This window comes from Pagrus pagrus (assembly GCF_965226575.1).
Source record: "Pagrus pagrus genome assembly, contig: HAP1_SCAFFOLD_52, whole genome shotgun sequence".
NCBI lineage: Eukaryota > Metazoa > Chordata > Actinopteri > Spariformes > Sparidae > Pagrus > Pagrus pagrus.
In genome coordinates this window covers 288,615-299,069 of record NW_028175411.1, presented here as the reverse complement: position 1 = coordinate 299,069, position 10,455 = coordinate 288,615, and the positions used below count along the sequence as shown (strand labels likewise).

At 39.7% G+C, this 10,455-nt stretch overlaps 1 long non-coding RNA gene across 1 annotated transcript in view; it reads left to right on the top strand.

Moving 5' to 3' along the window:
- Positions 1-4,134: 4,134 nt before the first annotated feature.
- The window catches only part of LOC311253844, a 43,855-nt gene continuing 37,534 nt past the window's right edge, over positions 4,135-10,455 (top strand). The window contains exons 1-3 of the long non-coding RNA XR_014621965.1: positions 4,135-4,221; positions 6,146-6,308; positions 8,845-8,952. This is a non-coding gene — a long non-coding RNA (uncharacterized lncRNA). The remainder of the gene's footprint in view (positions 4,222-6,145; positions 6,309-8,844; positions 8,953-10,455) is intronic.

Here is a 10,455-nt window from a genome sequence, read left to right as displayed (position 1 = left end):
AGGCGTCACCATCAGAAGCAACGCTTAGCACAAGAAGCTCAGGTGTGATCCACATTAAATATTGATCGTTTATATTTTTTGCCTTGATGACAGGATGAGATATACGGTGTTTTGTAGGCTAATGCTCACTGAAAATGGACCTTAAATCTAGGCAAGCAGAAGTTCAAGTTTGTTATTGCTCAACACCTGTCATTGTTCACAGAGGGGATTTTGTTTCTGAGTCACTTTCTCTGTCAGGATGTAATTGGAATTCCAACTGATGGCCCTCTAAATTGATTAATTTGACTAAAGTTTAACAAACTTTTCTCCCAGCACATTTGTTTCACATGTCAAACAAAGAAGAAAACAAATGAGTGACATGAGTTTGTTTGTCTTGCTGTTATTATTGTAAAGTCTGTCCACTTTGTCCATGCAGATGGTCCAGACTTAAATAGCCCAGTTTGAGATGAACAGGAAGAAACTGGTTACTTATGGCTTTGCTTCCTCATCAAGGCGAAAGAGAAAAAAAACATTTCCATGTTAACATTTAAGTAGAATTATGTATTTTTTTAATTTAGTTTAAGGAGTTTTATAGCAATATTTACAATCATACATTAGAAACATGACATTATGTTTGATTAGAATCTTTTTTATTCCAGTGGTCAGCCCTTGCCTGGAGACTTTGCTCTTCCTGGCAGCAGTCAGGGCTGTGACGCCTGTTCAGAAAGCAGCTGTACCAGGAGCGGAGAGAGACGGATTTTCAGGAAGCTCTGGAGAGAGAGGTGGTGAGATAGGATGAATAAGGAGGAAAAGAAATCCTCTCTATTGTCACTTCGTATTAAGCATATTAAGCACAGGCTTGACTTTGTTAGTTTGTGCAGTATCATCAACAGGGTGTTAGGTATTATGAAGAGAGAGAGAGGGGCAGGAGGCGTAGTAAGACTATATGACCCATTACATGAACAATTATATGTTTATGCTATGTTTATGTTTAACAGCAATAACAAATTTAGTTAAGAATGCACAGATACTTGCATAAACACTGTTGGGACCCACAGATGAAGTCATTCATTGTGGATTTCAAAATGGACTCTGAACTGAACTCAGTGTCCCAGAATTCCCCATTCTTCACACCTAGGTGCAAAATTCAGCTTTGAGCTACTATTGGTCAGGGTGACAGACCCCCCTCTGATCAGAGAGTCAAAACTCCAGCGCCTTCCTTTGTTCTCTCTCTTCTCCACAAGCTCTCTTCTCCTCGCGCCTCTCTTCTCCTCCAACTTCTTATCCTCAAGGGCTCCTCTCCATCTCCCCCCCCCCCACGGGGCTGCCTGCCCTCAAGATCTCTTCTGGGCCTAACAGCTGCGGAGAGCTGCAAGCTTCATTTGCAGCAGGCCCAAAGAACTTCTCCTCACTGCAGCGACACGAGGTCCTGCCAGTATTCCTGATCAGTTAGCACCAGCAGCTGCGACGCAAAGCTTGCCAGCTAACTTCACAATCTGAGGAACATCAAGCAAGTTAGCACTGAGCCGCTATCCCTGCAAAGGAAAGGAGCGAACCGTTTCCTCCTCTGCCGACTTTCATCAGTCCTTGCACAGCAAGAACAACATTCAACAATGGAATCTCAACGTTCTCCTGCAACCACCAGCACCTTTTCTTCAAAGACTGGTAACGTTGAACTGGGCTTAGATAGCATAGCATAGCACGGCTAAGCACAGGACTTTAAACTCTGGTTGATGTAATGCAAATGTGTTCAATTTATGTGTGTCCACTGTTTGAGTGTTATTGTGATCTCAGGTCAGGTTATTGGTAGTTTGCTTTCCTAGACGGCTAATTTGACATTAGTCGAATGATGCTTCACACAGACTCAGGGTCTTTGCATGCAACAAACCATCTTCTATAACCTGGCATCACGTCACACACACACACACACACACACACACACACACACACACACACACACACACACACACACACACACACACACACACACACACATTCCTTAAGCCTGGAGCACATCACACCCACATGTGATATCAGTGACCACCATTGTTTCTTTGTTCTGCCAGACACACACTCACACACACACATACACATACACACACACACACCTGTATATAGTACATGTTAGTTAGTGTGTTTTCATCTTTGTGTTGAATAAAAGACTTTTTAACCCACATGTTGTCTATTTAATATTGTACAAGAGTGAATGTTGCCAACCTCTACTCTGTCAAGAGCTCCAAAATCCTTCGAATATTACTAGCTGTTATGGTGATATTGGTTGTAGTTATTAAATTAATTATTAATCAGAGTTACAAACAGTTTAGTACCTTTCCTGAGACTGATTTGGTGAATTGGCTTTATTTTCCCTTCTTCAAGGGTGGTGCCCCAAGGTGATCTAATGTAAATTGGATCTTATTAGTAATCATAATTAATAATTGTCCCTGATAATCATTAATTATTATTGATAGCCAAATTTAACCCAAAACTCTTGCATGAAGCACTACATTATGGTGCCTCGTGTGATGTGAGCACAACAACACCAGGATGATGGCTACAGTTAAGCATGGTTTCAGTGTTAAATACACAGTATGCTTGTCTTCATTTGTCCAACAATCCTAGAGCAGATTGTCGAGCAATTAAGTGTCAGACTCTGCGGTTATTTAGATTTAGGGAGAAAATCACACAATCAAACGTACATCCATACTAGCAGTTTAATGAGTTATTAATTATGGTGTGTCCATTGACAAACTAGGGAGATGATAAAAATATTCCTTTCTTTCCTCTCCTTTTACTGAAACCTTTAAAGGAAAAGTTCACTCTAAGTCCGGTGTAGTTTCTTATTCCTCAAAGTGCAGCTGGAGACCCGCGGGGGTACCCTCCGGCAGCAATAATCCATATAACGAGCGTTAATGGCGTCCGAAACGCCATTAACGCTCCTCCATACTGCTCTTCCGCTGCAATCCAAGTGTCCTGAAGTGGTGACATCCAGAGTTTACTCGAAACAACGTCATTTAGTAAATTTTTCTAGCCTAAAGAGTCACTATACTATATTTGTTTGGAGGCATGCTCCCGCGTTCACGCTAGTCTCCCTCACAGCGTTTGCACTACGGAAGCCGTGCCAAACAAAATCAACGAGACTCGCGATAGATACACACCTGTAGTTACATCCTCCATTAAACCTCAACTAGTGTTCACCCAAAGGCATGCGGGAGACTCCAAGGTCAACTGGAAGAAGTTTCTTTGGTCTGATGAGACCAAAATGAATCATACTAGATGCTATGTTTTGCAGACACCAAACACTGAACATCACCACAAACATACCATCCCCCCTGTGAAGCATGGTGGTGGCAGCATCATGCTGTGGGGAGAGGGTTTAATGAATGAAGCAAAATATAGGGAAATCCTGGAGGACATCCTGATGCAGTCTGCAACTACTACTTGGGAGAAGATTTATTTTCCAGAAGGACAATGACCTGAAGCAAACAGCTAATGCAACACAGAAATGGTTTAAAGACAACAAGGTGAATGTTCTGGAGTGGCCCAGTCAAAGCCTAGACCTCAGTCCAATAGAGAATTTGTGGCTGGACTTGAAAAGGGCTGTTCACACCCGACCCCCATTCAACCTCACAGAGCTTGAGCAGTTTTGCAAAGAAGAATGGAGTAAAATTGCAGTGTCCAGATGTGCAGGCCTGATTAAGATCTATCCACACACACACAGATTCAGTGATTGTATTGAGGGCAAAGGTGCATCTACTAAATACTGACTTTAAGGGGCAAATACTTATGCAGTCACTTATTTTACATTATATATATTCAGTTAATTTACATCAATTTGTAGAAATCTGTTTTCACTTTGACACTGAAGAGGTTTTTTTTGTTATATATTTTTGTTTTGTATATATTTTCTATATTGTCCATGATTCCATTTCTAAAAGCAATGAAAAGGGGAAAACAAATATATATTTATATATGTTAATGGGAGATATGAGATCTCAATATCTGCTCTTATGGCAAGCAAAATGATTTGTGACAAAGCCCCTGCAGACCAGACTAGGAAACCCGTTTAATTCGCTGAGTAGCACGTTACCTTCCCTTCATTAAATCGCCATTACATTGTCACTTCCGCCGGTAGGCTTTTAATGTGAAATCTAACAGGAAGTGGACTATCATACAACCGCCGGCGTTACAGCGCCGTGCCACCGCTGAAGTCGATGAAACAGGGTATAACAAGCAGCGTGTTCAGTAAGTACTAAGTATTTCATTAAAATATACAGTAGCGTAACCATGACAAGCCATGACAGTTTGATGCGTTGTGTAGCCATTTTTTATTTACTAAAACTGTCGGCTTTCTTGTTTAAAGGTCGCTTGCCGAACACAGGTGTATCATAAATTAGCACTTGCTAACAGTCACAGTCAGCTTAAGACAGTTATCAGAGTTTTCGGTCACCAGGGTGGACTGACTCGTTAAAATTAAGGTCATTTGTATGTTCGGGTGTCAGTTATTTTATTTATTTTTTATATTTTATGTTTGCCACGGTAGGAATGTAGCGGCTATATTCACTGAGTCCATCACACCTGGTGTGGGGGGATGGGTGGTTGGTTTCGCAGCACAATGCACTTGACTTGATCACAATTTGACCGGAAGTCATGCTTATGTGGGCTACGATAATCCAACCATATTGAAGTGGGCAAAGTTTTTAGAGCCATGCTTTTCAGACGAGGCGCAGTTAATATCGAAGATTTAGTGTTGGTTGGTTATAGTCATTAAACAGTGTAGCAAGCCAGGTTTTGCTTAGAATATTAATTAAGAATGTAGTGGATGTGTAACCTAAATCATGCCAGTGGAAATCAAATTCAGAGAATATATGTGTATATATATATATCATAGAAGAAAATAATAAATGAACAATATGTTAAATGAAGGATTTGGGGGCCCCACTGTACTGATTGATTTCATTACACAATAAACTCAATATTTCACAACTAAATTCAAGCTGGATTTAACAGAAATTGAGCTGGAATAGCACAATAAAAAAAAAAAGAGATGGTAAAAATGGAATGTTTACGCTTGCTGTTTTTCAGTTTGCTAAGGGGAAGAGTCCATATGCTACTTGGGTAACATATTGTTTAAAACCCTGTAACCTTATTTTACTAGAACTGATGCCTAAGCTATCTCATTTTTTATTAATTTCTTTGCAGTTTGATCCCGATCTGAGTCATTTAATATTTAGTATCTGCCGATATCAAGTCCCGATCCGATACTTAGCCCAATATTTTCTTAGATAATACAGCTGCATTACGAAAAAAAACACCTGCATCCAAGCTGTTCTTAATAGCTTTTTTTTATTTTGTTGAAACAAAGTAAATACTTTCATATGGCTCTTTCTTATTCTGCATACCCTATTGCAACATTGGTTTTCATTAGTTTAACAAAAACAACAAGTAAACAAAGTCAGTAAGTAAACCCTGATCCTCTACCACAGAGGTGGGCTGGTTATCCGGAGCGATGAATTCAATGACCTCTGTAATATTTGTTGCCATGTCGCTGACTCGAGGATATTTCTTTTTCCTTTGGAAAGTATCCACGAGTGTTTGTTGCTTCGGTGCCTTTGCCTGTATTGCTTGAGTGAACTCATGTTTTTGTTTATGTGCTAAACAGATAATAAGAATTTTTTATCTATTATTATTTATTGTTTCTAGAGCAGCAACAGTAAAGCTAACAGCAGGAACATCACTATATAAACTAATATATCACTGGAAATGAGTCAAAATGTAGGTAAACATAAATACATATTCCTTAAAATCATAATATTGAGTGAAGTTTAGAAAGGATAAAGAATACAGACGTCAGTCAGTAACAGCCATTCACCCTGTCCTCCTCCCTCTGCTGAGGTGATGCACTGCCTGCATGTATCACCTCAGCAGCAGCTTCGTGGCTGAAAACATTTTTTTCTCATGTTGACCCTTTAAGAGCCCCAGCATTTTCTTGAGTTTGACAGTATAAAGACAGGGCATGAGCACACCACTACCACTTTTTCATAAATTCAAATTAGTCATTATTCTCGCTCTTTATCTACAGTGTGTATTTTTTAATACATTAAGCAACAGATCAAAAAACAATTGTAGTGGACATAATTTTTTTTTTTGTCTTATTTTTTTCTTACAGGACGTGGTTTATTCACCCAAGGTTCATTCTGCAAAGGAGACTTTGTAGTTGAATACAGGGGAGATTTGATTGATGATGACAAAGCCCAGAGGAGAAGAAGCTCTTACCACTCCTCATGCTCTGCACTTTTGTTTGCATTCAAGTGGAGAGGGAAAACATGGTGGTAAGATTTTCAGTTACTATACTGCTTTATAGTTATATACATTGTTAAATTTGACATACAGGCTTGCACAATCAGTGATCGCCATTTTGCCATCTGCTAATATGATCCTGCAATGTAAATGAAATACATTTCGAAATGTATCAAAGTTAAAACAAATAATTGTATAGGACCTGTAGGAGACTATTTTCATTTCTGTAATATTTTCCCCCTCCCTTTACTTGTTTTTTTTATCCTTTTTAAGTATTGATGCCTCCAGAGAAGACGGTTTATTTGGGTGTTTAGTTAATGATGATGCTCTCATGGGTAACCACTAGAGATGCACCGATCCAGTTTTTTCCGATCCAATCCCGATACCGATACCTGGGCTGAGTTATCGGCCGATACCCGATACCGATCCGATACTACTGTTGAATGAATGAACTGTATACCTTGCCATGTGAGTGAAGGCATAAGGCTTGGCATAAACATTTAGCCTTGTTAAAAAAGGTAACAAATTAACACAGATATAAATCAACTTATTATTTATTAACAAATAACAACAATAACAGTGTACATTAGCAGCAAAAAGAAATAAATAACACTTCCATTTAAAGTGCACTGCAAACAGATATTTTAAAATGTAATATAAAATATAGCAGCTGCCTGAAACCCAACAAACAATGGCTTAATTAACTTCAAAACTCGCATTGTCCCTCAAAATGACATGCACTTTTGTCAACGGAATATGCCACTGATCAAGCATTTCCTTTATAGCTGCCGAAATCACGTCTCCGGTGTGTGATCCGTGGAAGTTTTTCGCCTGGAGCATTGCGCTGTGAGGTGAATAACTTGCGTCTAACCAGTGCACAGTTAAACTTAAAAGTGACATGGGGCACACGTCGGAGCTCCAGATATCTGTGGTGAAGCTCATTGATGTTACATCCTTTAGTTCTTCTGATATGTGTTTGCACACTTTCTTGTACAGTTCAGGCAGAGCGGTCACAGAAAAATATTTTCGAGATGGTAAACTGTACCTTGGCTCAAGATGTTCAAGTAGGCGGCGGAATCCTTCATTATCAACAACAGAGAGGGGCTGCGAATCCAAAACAATAAACTCCATAACCTTCTCTGTTATGTTGGTTGCTTTCACGCTGCCGGCTGGCAGTTTCTCCCGTCTTTGCAGTGCATCCGCCAAAGTTAGCTGCGTCGTTGTACTCTCTGCTGGCTTCGCTCGGAGCTCTGCGTGCTCTTTAGCATGGTGCTTTTGGAGGTGCCTATTTAAGTTTGTGGTGTTAAACTTACTAACTTTATCACCACCCCTCGCAACTTTCGCGTTGCAGATATTGCATGTTGCAGTCGGACTTGTTGGCGTATCAAGTTTGAAATGTTTCCAAATAGCAGACTTAGCTCGGTCCGGCGCTTGCGCCATGTTGCTCTGTGTTTGCTTATCACTAGCTGCTGTGCGTGCTCTGCGTGACGACGTAACCGACGTGACTAGATCGCTGTAACAATATCAATAAAAATGAAATGACTGGATCGGCATGCTGGATCGGCCTCATTCATCAGATATCCGATCCAGCTAATTAGTCAATATCGGAGCCGATATCCGATCCCAATATCGGATCGGTGCATCTCTAGTAACCACTTCTTCTTTTCTACTTTGTGTATGGACTTTTAACTTTGATGTGAAGCAAGACTTATTTTTTGTAAGATTTCTACATGTTTTATCCTGCCTTAGGACAACGGATAAAATTTAGCAACTGTGCTAACTCCGGCATATTTACATTGATGCTTTTCGCTGATATGTTGATTAATATGCATTGTCCTAATCAAATAGATAAATAAATAAATAAAAATGAACACAGACATCCAAATTGTAAGATGAAAAAAATTGATGTGGAAGGAAGACCACACTTATGTGACATAAAGGAAGGTGAGGAAATTACATATGACTATGGAGGAGATGACTGCCCATGGCGAATGCAAGTTTGTGTCACAACTGCACAGTGTTTAAGTGTGTAGGGTTTATTGTCTCAGAATAACATGGTGGTTGAATGTAGCGTCATTTGAAAAATAAATGAAATCTAATCAATCTGTGTATGAATACTTTCACGAATTTATGACATTTAGGACAGATCTGAACTTTAATAGACATGTTTTCCTTTGGCAGAAATATTACTCTAATCGGGGACATTCACAACGTCCCCACAGTGCACTTTTACTCTGGTGTACGAGTACAAACTTTTTTTGTTTCTGATGACCTGGAGACAACTGGTCCCCATAAATGATGACAACGTGGTGTGTGAAATGTCCCCACTAAGCTTCTTGTTTTCAAGATGTGTGACAGCACACAATAGCTGAAGTAATTGTAGGAAAAAATGCAGTAGAATTGGGTGTTTGTTTTCCTCTGAAGTCTGGTGTGTAGGCATGTCTTTATCTTTAGAGCTAAGTCCTTAAGGAAATGTATTACTCTAATTGAATATTATTAGTGTTAACATCAAATTGACCAATTGCTTAACATATTTTTTATTTTTTTTCTTCCATGAAATCATTGCAGACGACCACAACCACAAGGGATGTTCCTCCTGTCACAGGCTCCAACCATGCTGTCGTTACAGAGATGGAGATAACTGATGCTTCTTGTCCACAGGACACTTATCAACAGGTACGTTCATAGTTGATGTTAACTTCTGGAGTCTCTGAGTCTTCTTTTAGTGCTGTTATCTTTAAGCAAGTAAATGCAACAAGTAAGGTCAATATGAGGGAAATCTATTGTGAATCAGGTGAGCCATACAGTTTGATCTACTGCACCCATAAGGCAGATGATTTAAGGGACATTTAGGATAGATCTGAACTTTAGTAGACATTTTCCTTGGACAGAAATATTGCTCTAATCAGGGAAATTCATGACGTCCCCACAATGCACTTTTACTCTGGTGTACGAGTACAAACTTTGTGTGAGGTTTCTGATGACCTGGAGACAACTGGTCCCCATAAATGATGACAACGGGGTGTGTGAAATGTCCCCACTAAGCTTCTTGTTCTCAAGATGTGTGACAACTAGACTTTTAGTCAAGACTGCCTAAACCGAGACCAAGACACTACCAAGACCAGAGAGTATCGAGTACCAAGACCAAGGCAGACCAAGTCAAGACCAAGACTAGTTCAGCTCAAGACCGAGACCAAAAGAAAACTATTTTTTTTTGCCATTTTGCACGAGTTGTAGAACATAAGCACCATATTGGGTTCAGCTGCTTAGTATAAATATGAGATTGTATTATTTCAACTACAGGCACAATAATACAGAGACAGTGCATGTATCATAATGCATCAAATATGTGTAGCAATTGCATGACCGCTATTTCTACACTATTTGAGGATTGACTTCTTGAGTGCTGTTAAGGACTGACATGACTATAGTCCCAAAGTCATCTAACAAAATAACAAGCCTCCAACACCACCCTGCACCTCAAAAAAAGTCTATGGGAAACATGTTATGATTTAAATTAAATATGATTTAAATTGTACTTAATTTGTAGATGAAACGTGAATTTTAAATATAAAAGATACACACAATTATCAACTTGAAATTGCATTATTTCCAATTATAGTAGCCAAATTACACCGTATAATATCAGCATCACTGAAATGGCATAGGCCTAATGCTTAATCAATCACAACGATATGCAAATATTATTCAAAGGCCAATGATGCCATATATTTATTCAAAGGCCATTATAAGCACAATGTTTCACAATGTTTTCACAATGTTTCCATGGAGGGTTTCCACACTGTCCAGGCTGACAGGGACTGCACTATGAGCGGTAAGCGCAAAGGAGGGGGGCTTGCTGTTTATGTGAACAACAGGTGGTGCAATCCTGGTCACATTACTATCAAAGACCGCATCTGCAGCTCGGATATTGAACTGTTAGCTGTGGCTCTCCGTCCCTACTATGTACCCCATGAATTCTCACATGCTATTGTCGTGGCTGTGTATATTCCACCGTCCGCTAACCCGATGTCGGCATGTGACGTCATCCAGCTTTCAGAAGAAAATCGCCTGTTCAATTCACTGATTAATCTGTCGATTACTGGGGAAAAAGCAGTGCTTGCAATAGTCATCTGAAGTTTCCAGTGGCTCTTTTGATCCTGTTTGGCTGTTCACCAC